The sequence below is a fragment of the Sprattus sprattus genome (genome assembly GCF_963457725.1).
Source record: "Sprattus sprattus genome assembly, chromosome: 18".
NCBI lineage: Eukaryota > Metazoa > Chordata > Actinopteri > Clupeiformes > Clupeidae > Sprattus > Sprattus sprattus.
This window is the reverse complement of record NC_137916.1, coordinates 817,511-830,940: the sequence shown is the minus strand read 5'-3', so window position 1 is coordinate 830,940 and position 13,430 is coordinate 817,511.

Genomic DNA, 13,430 nt, shown 5'->3' with positions numbered 1-13,430 from the left:
ATGTAGGCCTATAACATGTATAACATAAATGACATACAGAACACTGTACGTAACACTCCCCCCCATAAAGAGTCAGCCCATGGCTGACGATACCTCAAACCATCACGTAAACCCAACTTTTTAATAGTACAAAAAACAAAACCAAACCCAAACCCACAAAACCATCAAAATTGCCCCCAGTAACTACTGACCCACAAAAGTTACACACGAGACAGAGCATCTGCAAATACATTATCGGTGCCCTTTTTGTGGTGGATCACCAGGTTGTAATTTGTGACAACCAAAGACCAACGCATAAGTCGCTGGTTTTGGTTGTGCATTCGATGCAGAAACACCAGTGGATTGTGGTCTGTGTAAATCACCACAGGCTCCGCACTGGACCCAACATACACCTCGAAAAATTGGAGCGCGAGCAGCAAAGCCAACGTCTCCTGCTCTATTGTAGAGTAGCGCATTTGGCTACTATTAAATTTCTTTGAAAAGAAACCTACAGGGTGGACCAAACCCTCAGAATCCATCTGAGTTAAAACTGCACCAGCACCAATACAGCTCGCATCTACTTCCGCCTCACGAAATTGAGGTACCAAAACAACATTTCTGCTCACCTCAAAACCTCTCGTAGGCGTGGAGGGATCAGAATGTATGGACCTATGACCAGGTGATTGAGCCAAACTCACAGCTTCCAGTTCTAGGCGCTTAAGCTTCACCTCTTTTTCTGCAGCTATCTCTAATTCAATTTTTCTGTTGGCGGTGTTCGCCTCCATCTCTAGCTCCATCTTCCGAATAGCCAACTTGTGACTGTATTCGACGTCTCTATTTTTTTTCTCAGCCTCCAGTTGCAAACGCGCTATGCGTAGCCTATGGCGGGCATCATCACTTACCCTAGGTAAGGAAAACGGAGAGAATCGGGGCACAGTACGAGGAGGCTTAAACTCCACATTAGAGTCGGTATCTACAGGAACTGGCTCATCCTCAACCAGCCCTCTCTCAACTACCTCTTCCTCCCTTCTCTCCTTCTCTGAGCTAGATGACAAGGATGGGGAAATAGTAGGCTCACTAGCAGTCGCACCGCTGCCAGTACCAAGCACTTTTTCGTGTACTAACATCTGTACCACAGCTTCTTTCAATTCTGCTTTAAGTAGACCTGCTGATGCTACAAATGAAAAATGTGCCGCAATGGCATACAAATCTTTTTTTCTGCAGCGATCAATCTGATCCACAGAAGGATCACTAAGAAAACCCTCAAGATCAAAGGTACTCATTTTTTCTCAAATAGCCTTTAGCCAAAACTTTACCAACCTAACCAACACTACCAGCCTACTTGACGTGTTCACTGCACACCAACACTCATCAAACCTGTTGCTTAAAAGGATCAAGGATCCCGGACGAGCCCCCAATTCATGTTACGCCCCCTGATGGCTCGGAGTAGGACGCAACATAAGGGCAACAGGTTTGGGCAAGTGAGGGTGCAGTCACGCAAAATCCAGGACAAAAGGTGAATTCAATATAAAGTGTTTATTTACAAAAAGGCAACACAGGGATCAACAAGGACTGTCAGTGGCACCAAATAAAAGAACATAACAAAACCCACCCCCCCATTGACAGGTGCTTTGCCCCCAAAAAGTACAGTGGGTGGTGCTCACTCTAACCTAGGGTATTAACAACAGGTAAACCTACGTGTATGAAATATGTTAACCCCGGGGTATCTTACTTATCCTTATTGACCCTGTGCGCACAACAAAAGAATTAACAAAGACAAAGACAAAACTAAAGTAGGCTGCTAACAACTAAAGTAATAAGGTTTAAACAAATGTGTAATAACTAAAGACAATACAATAAACCAACAAAGAAGCCAAGCACTCGCAAGTACTCGCAAGTACTCGCAAACACTAGTAAACACTAGCAAATATAATCCAAAAACAAGCCAACAGAGCTCAACCAAAGCTCTGCCATAGCTCAAACCAAAGCACTCAACACTGACAAACAAACACAGGACTATTTAAAGGGGAATGGTTGATGGGAGATCTGGAACAGGTGTGGTGATTTGGTGATTGGGACCAGGTGTGCACATCTGAGAATTTGGAGAATGAAAACAGGAGGAGGAGACAGAACAACAACACAAACATACTACACAAAACAGAACACTATACATGTAGGCCTATAACATGTATAACATAAATGACATACAGAACACTGTACGTAACACCGTTTCTCTCCCATTACTACCACCGATACTGATGATAAAGTTCTCGTTATTGGTGACTCCACCCTGAGGCATATTCAACTCGCAACCCCGTTACAAACAGTAAACTGTATACCGGGAGCTAGAGCAAATGACATCGAATCCCACTTAAAACTATTTGCTGATCGGAGATTCTCTAAAATAATTATTCACACAGGCGTAAAAGATGTCTGCCTACGGCAATCGGAAACCACCAAGCCTAATTTTATATCATTATTCACTACCGCAACACAAATGGCAGACTCTGTAGTATGTTCTGGCCCTATGCCTATCAACCGCGGCGACAAAATGTACAGTAGACTATCGGCACTTAATAACTGGCTAGCAGTATGGTGCTCACGCAATAACGTAGATTTTATAAATAACTGGCCAACTTTTTGGAGGAAGCCTGGGTTACTACAGAAGGATGGCATCCACCCCTCCAAAGAGTGTGCTAGCCTCCTTTCTCAAAACTTAAAACACCACCTAGCCCAAACGTACTACTGACAACCAATAACTAGAACTGGAAGGCAGACCTATTACCCCACACTAACTCCTGCTGCACCAGTACACTCTCTGCCCATATTAAACCACATACAAACGGTATCTATACCCAGAATACATAAATCCCAACGCAATTCACACTAGAAGAAGCATTAATCAGGAAAACCTAATAAAGATACAAACCTTATCAGCACAAAATGAAACTTGCACAATATTAAAACTGGGCCTTATTAACATTTGGTCCCTAACATCAAAAGGTGCACTTGTATAAATGAGCTGATAACAGACAACAACATCCAAATACTTTTCCTAACTGTGACCTGGCTAAAACCAGATGAATTCATAGCCTTAAATGAATCTACCCCTCCAAGCCATGTTAACTGCCACATCCCCGCAGCACTGGACGTGGAGGTGGAGTTGCTACAATTTCCCTCGCTAATCTATTTATTTCCCCAAGACCTACATTTAAATTTGCATCATTTGAAGTCCTCGTACTTCATCTCATGCATCCAAACTCAAAAGCCACTAACCCGGTCACTCTTGTGACAATATATAGACCACCAGGTCCCACGCTGAATTTTTATCCGAATTTTCAGATTTCCTATCCGCCCTTATTGTAAATTCTGATAAAATCCTGATAGTGGGAGATTTTAATATCCATACGGATAATGAAAATAATAGCCTTACAATTGCATTCCAATCACTGATAGACTCTATCGGGTTCTCACAGCATGTAAACACACCAACTCACCACCATAATCACACCATTGTCCTTGTATTAACGCATGGCCTAGAAATTGACCGCCCTATAGTTGTACCCCAAAATACTACCCTCTCGGACCACCACCTAATTACATTCAACATGAAATTAGAACTCCGTCCAACATCGGAAATAACCCACTTCTACAGCCGTTGTCTATCCGACAGGACTACAGCTGAATTTATATCAAAACTACCCGTCGCCCTCACCTCAGCTCCTACCGCTGGCAAAGTAAATGGCATATGCACTTCCCCACCTTATATCGTCCTACTAACTGAAAGCGTCATACATGCGTTGCACTCAACCCTTGACGCTGTTGCACCCGGTACATTGATCAGACTCGTGCACAAACAACACGAAAACTAGAAAAAAAATGGTGCTCCACCAAACTTAGGCGTAGAAGGATAGTCTTCTAAGATATAAACAAGTACTCTCTGAGGCGAAATCAGCTTACTATTCTTCATTGATTGATAGTAATAAAAACAACCCAAAGTTCCTATTTAACACTATTTCTAGGCTAACAAAAAAACACAACACAATCGAACATTCGGTTCCCATAATCTTTAGTGGTAATGATTTCATGACCTTTTTCAATAATAAAATCTTCAAAATAAGAGAACAAATTCAAAGTTTCCTCCCCCTCTGTGACCCTACACCCCTTCCATGGCAAAACCCTTCAACCGGGTGCTATCCTTGAATTCTTCGCACCCACTGACCTCCCAGAACTAAACTCCTTGATCCTCTCATCTAAATCATCGACGTGCCTACTAGACCCTATCCCCACAAAATTACTTAAACATGCACTTCCCTTATTAAGTGAGACATTTCTCAATGTAATGTATAATTTACTAATCTCAGGCTACGTCACACAATCTTTCAAAATAGCAGTGATAAAACCATCTCTGAAAAAACCTAACCTTGATCCCGATAATCTCGCTAACTATAGACCCATATCTAACCTCCCTTTCTTGTCAAAAATACTTGAAAAACTAGTTGCTAAGCAACTTACTTCTTTTCTACAACAAAACAAAATTGAAGAAACCCTCCAATCCGGTTTTAGGGCCCACCACAGCACTGAAACGGCCTGAGTCAAAGACTTAAATTACCTACTAATCGCATCTGATCATGGGTGCACCTCAATACTAGTTCTCCTAGACCTTAGTGCTGCTTTCAACACTATAGATCATCAGATCCTGTTACAGAGACTTGAACATCACGTTGGCATCAAAGGCTGTGCCCAATCTTGGTTTGGATCTTACCTCTCTGATCGCCATCAATTTGTTCATGTCCATGAGAAGTCGTCAAATCACACCAGAGTAAGCTACGGTGTCCCACAAGGCTCTGTCCTTGGACCACTGCTTTTTTTCCCTTTATATGCTACCCTTTGGTGCTGTCATAAGGAAACATGGCATTAACTTCCATTGCTATGCTGACGACACCCAACTCTACCTATCAATGAAACCTGATGAAATTGTACATCTACCCAAGATAGAAGCTTGCCTCCATGATGTAAAATCTCGGATGACTAACAACTTTCTGCTCCTCAACTCTGATAAAACTGAGGTTATGCTTGTAGGCCCCAATTAACTGAGAACTACACTATCTACCCATCTACCCACACTCAATGGCTTCCCAACACCCAACACTATCATTAAAAACCTTGGCGTAACTATCAACCAAGACGTCCTACTTGACTCACACATAAAACAGATCTCAAAGACATATTTTTTTCATTTACGCAATATTGCCAAATTTAGAAAGGTCCTATCCCTCCAAGATGAAGAAAAACTAATCCATGCATTTATTACTTCCCGCCTCGATTACTGTAATGCTCTCCTGTCCGGATGCAGCATTAACACAATAAAGAGCCTTCAACTTATACAGAACGCTGCTGCTCGTACACTCACCAGAACTAAAAAATATGAACACATCTCACCGTTACTCGCCTCGTTGCATTGGCTCCCCGTCAAAAGTAGAATCGATTTCAAAGTACTCCTGCTAACATATAAAGCCCTAAACGTCCTGGCTCCAAACTACCTCAAGGAATAAGTCGTTCCCTATTTCCCTTCAAGGCTGCTCCGTTCCCAGAGTGCAGGCCTCCTGGTAATTCCAAGAATATCAAAAACCACAATAGGAGGCAGAGCCTTTAGCTACCGAGCACCCCTCCTCTGGAATAACCTCCCTGCCTCCATCAGAGATGCAGACACCGTACCTATATTCAAATCAAAGCTTAAGACATTCCTCTTTAGTGCATCCTATAGCCAAAAGTAATTGCGTCAACAAACCCATCACCCGCTGCGCTAGCCAAAAGTGTATCCTGTTTGCTGAGTGGATGCATGTATGGCCCCGGCATAACAGCTTATACTTCAATGTAACGAACAATACAGCCAAAAGTAATTGCGTCAACAAACCCATCACCTGCTGCGCTAGCCAAAAGTGTATCCTGTTTGCTGAGTGGATGCATGTACAGCCCCGGCATAACAGCTTATACTTCAATGTAACGAACAATACAGCCAAGACATTCCTCTTTAGTGCATCCTATAGCCAAAAGTAATTGTGTCAACAAACCCATCACCTGCTGCGCTAGCCAAAAGTGTATCCTGTTTGCTGAGTGGATGCATGTACGGCCCTGACATAACAGCTTATACTTCAATGTAACGAACAATACAGCCTCTCGGTTTGTCCACACCATCATCTCACGTCTCAAATATTGCCGAGTGGATGCATGTACGGCCCCGGCATAAATAAATAAAACTTAAGAAGAACAATAGTGTGCTTGCAAGCACACTAATAACAAATGCCAGCATTACTAAATATATATATATATTTATATATATATTAGAGCAGCCGTGGCCTACTGGTTAGGGTTTCAGGCCGGAAACTGTAGGGTGGCCGGTTCGATCCCCGACCAGTAGGAAAAATGTGGGCGGGGCAAGTGGTAGACCACTGCTCTCCCATGCTCACATCCACGGCTGAAGTGCCCTTGAGCAAGGCACCTAACCCCGATCACTGCTCCCCGGGCGCCGCCAATGGCAGCCCACTGCTCCGGGTTAGTGTTACTTGACTTCACTGTGTGTGTGTGTGTCACTTCCCTGGATGGGTTAAATGCAGAGGTTAATATCAGAGTGTGTGTGTCTACACCACCTCTGCCATAGAGAGGACTTTCACTTTCATATATCTTCTCCCTTTCTCTCTCTCTCTCTTTCCATATCATATTGCTTTTGCCTATAATAACACTGATAAAATAGCCATATTGCCTACTGTTAAATCTACTACCCAAATGCATCTCCCTATCTGTTTCTGAAATTGATGTCTACTAACATAAATGTTCTCTCTCCCCTATAGCATGTTCCAATCACTGATGGAAGTGGAACTATCGCTCCTCACCCCCACCACTCCGCATCTACGCACATGGACAGCTGAACTCCACCCACTCACTTTCTTCCTTCTCTCCCTTTTCTTTCCCTACTAATCAAAACTATCTCCGCTATGGGACGCTGCCGTAGTCTCTCCACCTGGTCAACCTGGAGAAACCCTCGGCCAATCGCACCCACCGCCACTGCATTGCCGTACATCTACTCTACCCAATACCCTATGCTAGCATTTATATATAATATACATTATTGCCACCACTGAAATGTTTCTTTGTCCCTACATCCCTTACCCCTGTAACAGTAACCCTATTGGCACAGTAATCTGGTCTTGCCTGTATCATGTATTTACCACCAGATGTCTGTATACATATTATGTCCAGTGACCAAATGCTGGCTGTGTATAACCCCTGTTGCTTCCTTTCCCCTTCTGCCACACAACCCTTCCCCTTCCCCCTTTCCCCCCGTCCCACCTTCCTGTCTCCACCCGGCCAACCTCAAGCAGATGGGTCCCCCCTTATGTGCCGTGGTTCTGCTTAAGGTTTCTTCCTGCCCAACAGGGAGTTTTTCCTTGCCCCTGTTGCCGTTGTGCATGCACTAAGGGGGTTTAGGCTCTGGCCTCTGTTAAGCGCCTAGAGGCAATTGTATTGTTATGGCGCTATACAAATAAAATGTAATTTAATTGAATTCTTTGCAACGGAATCTCAACTCTTTCCCAGTATGTGACTATTGGCTTTAAAAATGGTATCGCCCTCACTTCCACCAGTGGACAACGAGTTTTCCATTCAATCTTGTCTACCTGTTGGAGTAGCCCATATTAAATACACTTAAATAACCAGGACTCATAGCCAATTTAATGGATTAGCCTACTTATGCAAACCTACAGGTTTGGCATAGTTATGATGGCGCTTGGGGGCGTATGCAGGTTCATGTAAACAGAAACGTATGCCCCAATTTCCCCGCTAGATGGCGCATGATCTTGCAATGCATGTGTGGGCTGTAGCGCCATTTTCAGGGTTTGTTTACATTGCTGAGTTAGATACGGTGCTTCCTTTGTCCTGTGAGCCCTTCTGTTAAATGAGCGGATCACGGAAACTAAAAGTGGGCGATTGTGTGGCTGTATGCCTGATATGCCGAGAAACTGTCTCGGTTTTCAAGGAGTACAACATCAGCCGTCACTAAAGCTAGTTCTATTTCATATTGGTCAACACGCCACAGTGGGTCTTCCTCCCACGAGGGTGAGCTGTTAGGAGACGGAATTACAAATCAACTTATCCCCGCTACGTGGGCGCAATTAGTCCCTATATATACAGGTGTGCCTGCGCCGCCACTTCCTCTTTTCGCCTCCTAAACGAAGTTCATCAGAGACGTACGTAAGTATTTTCAAATTACTAGAGAGAAAGAGCCATCTGATCGACCTCTTTTCTTGCGAAAGAGTAAGTCGCATTTGTTTGGCAGTATCATTGTTTCACAATATCTCGGGCCTGCTGACCCTGCGTTTATTAGAACATGGTGTTGGTTTTGTTTTCGCGTTACTGGTTAACACTTCCAACCCAGAGGGCTTTTTTTGACTCTGTTAGGTAGTCTGCCATGCCTGATATTTGTGTATATTTCACCTAACTAAAAACCATTAGGCAAAAGTGGAATTTATGATTATATTCTAGAACAACTCAGCAATAATAAAATGAGAGTAAAAGAAATGTAGTAAAAAAAGTTTTTTATTAAAATGAAATCTAAAGACACTAAAATTAACTCTAGCTTTAGAGGTGCTCAGACTTTTTACAAAAAACACATTGTAAATATTTTGGAAGTTTTCTTTTTTACTCTGAACCTTGTAAACATATGTGTTTGCTCCACATAGGTGAGTTTAGCATTCAGAAAGTGTGTGTGATTTCTACACTTATTATAGGAATTTTACAAGGTGACACTTTTTTCCACCTAGACCCCTATGCATATTGATGAAAGAGGTGTAAACTGCCCTGTGAGTGCCCCTCCCCAGTATGGCTCACCTGTCAATGGCCCACTTGTCAATGGCCCTGGACTGTCATTGTGGCTATCTCTCCCCCACAACCATCAGCTTTGAAAGTACATACAAGAAATTGCAAACAAGCTTGGTGCATATAAGAAGGTGAATTTAATAAGGTGCATAAAAGTAAAGGCATAGTAGGTACATAAAATAAGGTGCATAAAAGTAAGTACATAGTTAGATAAAGGTACATAAGGGTAGGCACATAAAATATGGTGCATAAAGGTAGGTGCTGAGGAGGGGAGTCATCAGGCCCAGGAGGCTCCTTCTGATCCATCTAACAAACAGAATCAAAAAAGGCGAATCAATCTGCAGGTCTGTCAGTCAGGAATCAGCACAAACAAACACACAGATGAACATTTCACCAACCAGGGACATGTCACCTGTGTGTCGGTTTGCCTGTTGCACGTTGCGGTAAGTAATGAGTGCAGAGTATAAGAATATGGCCTATGGATGCCAAGCATCATAACAGTTTCTCTCAGGTAGAAGGCAAAGATGAACATCACAAACTTTGCACATCCACGGGGTTCTGACTTTGATTCCCTGTGTCTTGCAATATGAACAAATCTTGCGGTTAGCACGAGGAACACAAAATGGCTTGTGAATGTGAATATTGTGAATATTCTGTACAGGAGCCTTTACTGTTTTTACAGTCACACCACACAGCTGAGCAGTGAGTTCCTCAAGGAAAATCTTGTGGGTCATGCTGTCCTTCTGCATGTTCTGCACGAGTTCTTTGTGCAGAAGGTAGGCATTTGTCGCAGCAATGTCCAGGAAGTGAAGAAAGAGTTTCCTGTACCACTTCAAAGTTCTGTGCTGTGTTGTGTAGTACTGTATCAACTGGTCTGATAAATCCACACCTCCCATGAATTTGTTGTACTCCACAACAGGTGTGGGGCATGGAAAGGACTGTGAAGACCAGACACCCTGTTTGGATTTGACCCTTCTCTTTGCTGTAACCCCAGTGTGGGCTGGATGGATGGTGGAACATACAGCAACCTCTCGTGAATCCATCCACTTTACAAAGACAAGAGCACCATCCCTTACCCAGCGGAACGTTCCTCTAGGGGATTTCTTTGTCAGTGCATTGACAGCACTGCGTGGGCACTCCTTTCTGAAGTCTCTGTATGTTCCACAAGCACCAAACTTATCAGCATACAAGTCATTGAAAAGCTTTGGGCTTGTGTAATAATTGTCCATGTACACATGGTATCCAGACCCCAAATAAGGTCTGTCAATCAGTGACATGACAGAGTTGTAAGAGAGGCCTTGTCCTGAGGAAAAGTGGTTCCTTCCAGTGTATACAGTAAAGGCTGAAGTGAAACCATTGCTGGAGTCTGCAAGCACAAACAACTTGAAACCCCATTTGGTCGGTTTGTCCTTCATGTACTGCCTCATATAATGTCCTTTATGAGGCACCATGCGCTCATCCACAGCAATGTCCCTGCGGGGATGATAGAACGCCTTGCAGGCATTCTGGATGGTGTACATGAGGGGTTTGAGCCTGAACAGTTTATCATGTGCTGAGGTCCCCCTCTTAGCATCATTCACCATGTCCTCGCTTGGGTCACTCATGTGCACATTCCATGATATGGTTTGGTACCTGTCTCTTACCATCACATCTGTCACAAAAGGGATGGAGAAGATGGTGTTTCTCCTCCAGTAGTCGGAAATGTGATCCAGCTTGATCATGCACATGTAGAAAACCAGTCCAATGTATCTGTAGAATTCAGCAACTCCAACATCCACCCATTTGTACTTTGTACACCTCTGGCAATGCTCCTAGCAGCTTGCTTGTTGGTGTTCTGGCAGAGGGTTTCCACAGCATCCTCTGAAAAGAACAACTTGAAGAGGTCTAGAGGAGAGTGGTTGTCTGCTGCATTCAGCTGCACACCAGGCTCCCTTGCAGGAAAAAACCTCAGTGCTGATGGAGTTGCATCATTGTCACCCTCTGACTTCCATGACGACAGATCTGGGTTAGGCTGACAGCGTGCTCTCTTCCTTGGCGGTGTAGGTGCAATGTTCTCCAAGTTACTGTAATAAAGTAAAATAAAATTAACTGTTGCTCTTTCATTTTATGTTCGACCATTGTAACACATATCACTTTAGCTCTCTAACAACACCAGTTTCGATCACAAACACCTCCTAGTTTCGATTCACACCTACCATACGCGTCATAATAACACTAACGACTACCCACAGTAGTATGACACGTTTTTAGCGATGGCAATTTACATCATCCGATATAGTCACCATGTAGTTCTTTGTTTTACTAATCTCAGAACAGACAACAATCGTTTATATGTGTAGCCTGTTATCATTTACCCAACTGTTAATTAAATAAGTTTTCTACTGTACAATAGTCTTAGCGACATAAAGTGATTAAATCGCTCTGCAAATAGTAGCATACTAAACATTCCATTCAACTCAGAGCATACCGACGTGCATTTTAATCGCTATAACAGTTAGACACGTTTGCATTTTTACATCAATGGCTGCAATATAGTCACCGAGTATGTTTTACTTATATCAGCACAGACAACCAACTCGAAACGTCAACAACAATCGTTGATATAGCCTCACATCATTAACGCCACTCTGAGAATAATATTCTACCATACAATAGTCTTAGAAGCATAAAGTAATTTATTCACTATGCAAACAGTAGCATACTAAAATATTTCGTTCAACTCAGAGGAGCATTTTACTCCCTATAAGTTAATCAACAGCATTCATTACAAGAGCTAGGTGAACAAATAAACAAATAAAACTTACTCAACAGGGATATCCTCAACGGGGTCAAGACGAAGCTCAAAGTGCATGTGTTCATCTTCCATATCGTCATCGCTCTCATCCGAGGATGTGGTTTCCTCCTCGCTGACTAGGTCCTCTTGAATTTGGCGCAAGGCTTCGGCAGCAGAGAAGGAGTTCGCCATCATGTATCTCTTCAGTCCAAATGTAAACATCCTTACATGCTGCCTTGTTTATACGGAAAAATGGGGCGTGTTCTCACGTTTTACTGCAACGTCATTACCCAATAGCGATCGGAGATTTACCATGATCTTATCATATGAATAGCCCTAATCTGCTAATGGGTGGGCAATCACTGGTTGCTTATACACTCTGAGAGAGAAATATGCAAGGCTTTACCTGTATTCTCCTTACAAAGTGCTCATTCATTTGTTTGTTTCGAATTTCAAATCTGGATATATTTGAAAACTAGAAGATTCAAGCTTTCTCAGGGTGTTAGTTTTATGTTTGGAGGACAAAAACTCGCGGAGATTTTACATTCTATTAATAGAAATACCACCAAACGCCCCACGGGCGCAGAGCGTTTTGGAAGGGTTAACGCACATGGTCTAGATTATAATTATAATAATTATTGTTGTCATTAATAGTAGTAATAATAATAATGATAATATGATAATATAGTTTGTAATTATTATAGTATTATTGTTAACTGTTAAGAGTTAAAGTACATAGCCTCTGAGAGCCTCTCGCTGTTCAGGCTTACCCAAGTATTGCTTAGAGAGCCTCTTTGTCTGTGAGGGCAAACGCTGCTCAAGCTAATTTTGCCTAAGAAAGCCTCTTTGTCCGGGAGGGCAAACGCTGTTCAGGCTAACCCAAGTATTGCTTAGAGAGCCTCTTTGTCTGTGAGGGCAAACGCTGCTCAAGCTAATATGTTGGAAGATGAGGATTACCACCCCTCATTAGTCCCACCTAGTGGCCAGGAGCCACGAGATGGAGGTGGAGAGGCTGAGAATGAGGGGCAAAGGGTAGCTGGCAGGAAGCACTCCCGTAAGCGTAAGCATGTGGAGGGGCAGGTGGAGCAACTGCAACGTCAGATGCAGGCGATGCAGGACGCATTACATGGGCTCCTGCAGGACCAGATGCGGCCACAAAATCTGGATGAGCCACCGGCTAGACGCTCTCGTCGCTGCCCTGATGAGCTGTTACTGGCAGCCTCTGGAACGTTTGACACAGAGGGCTTTGACCCCTCTGATTCTGAGTTGAGTGAGGATGCCTCACAGACCTCGGACGCGGTGCCTCTTGATTCATCAGACAAGGCGGTAATTGCTAGAGCAGCAGTGCGGGCCAAGCTACCCCCTGTGGTCTCAAATGTGGGAACATCTGTGTTTGACAGAGGGCCAAGGTGTAAGTCGGAGGGGCTTCCCATCCGTCCGGATTTTGTGGCAGAGCTTCAGTCCTCCTGGAAAGCTCCAAGCTCCGCTCCCCTGCCAAAAACTCAGCTAGCTAGCTTGGCTGGTGCTGAGCGTTGTGGCCTGGCCGGTAGTTGGCCCCACATTCGCAATGTTGGCGGGTGCATCAGTGAGGGCTGATAAGGATTCAAGCATTCCAGACAGAGGCGGCCCTCGAACAATCAAAGAAAGCACGTGAACTCACCAGGTCAGTGCATCAAGCTGGTAGGTTTCTGCAGGCAGCCGGTTTCGGTCCGGTTTCGACAGGTGTAAGAGTATGATTCTTACTCTATGCGTTTGGTTCAGGACTCGTATAAGTACGCCAGTACGAAGGTTTTGTTGTAACAAG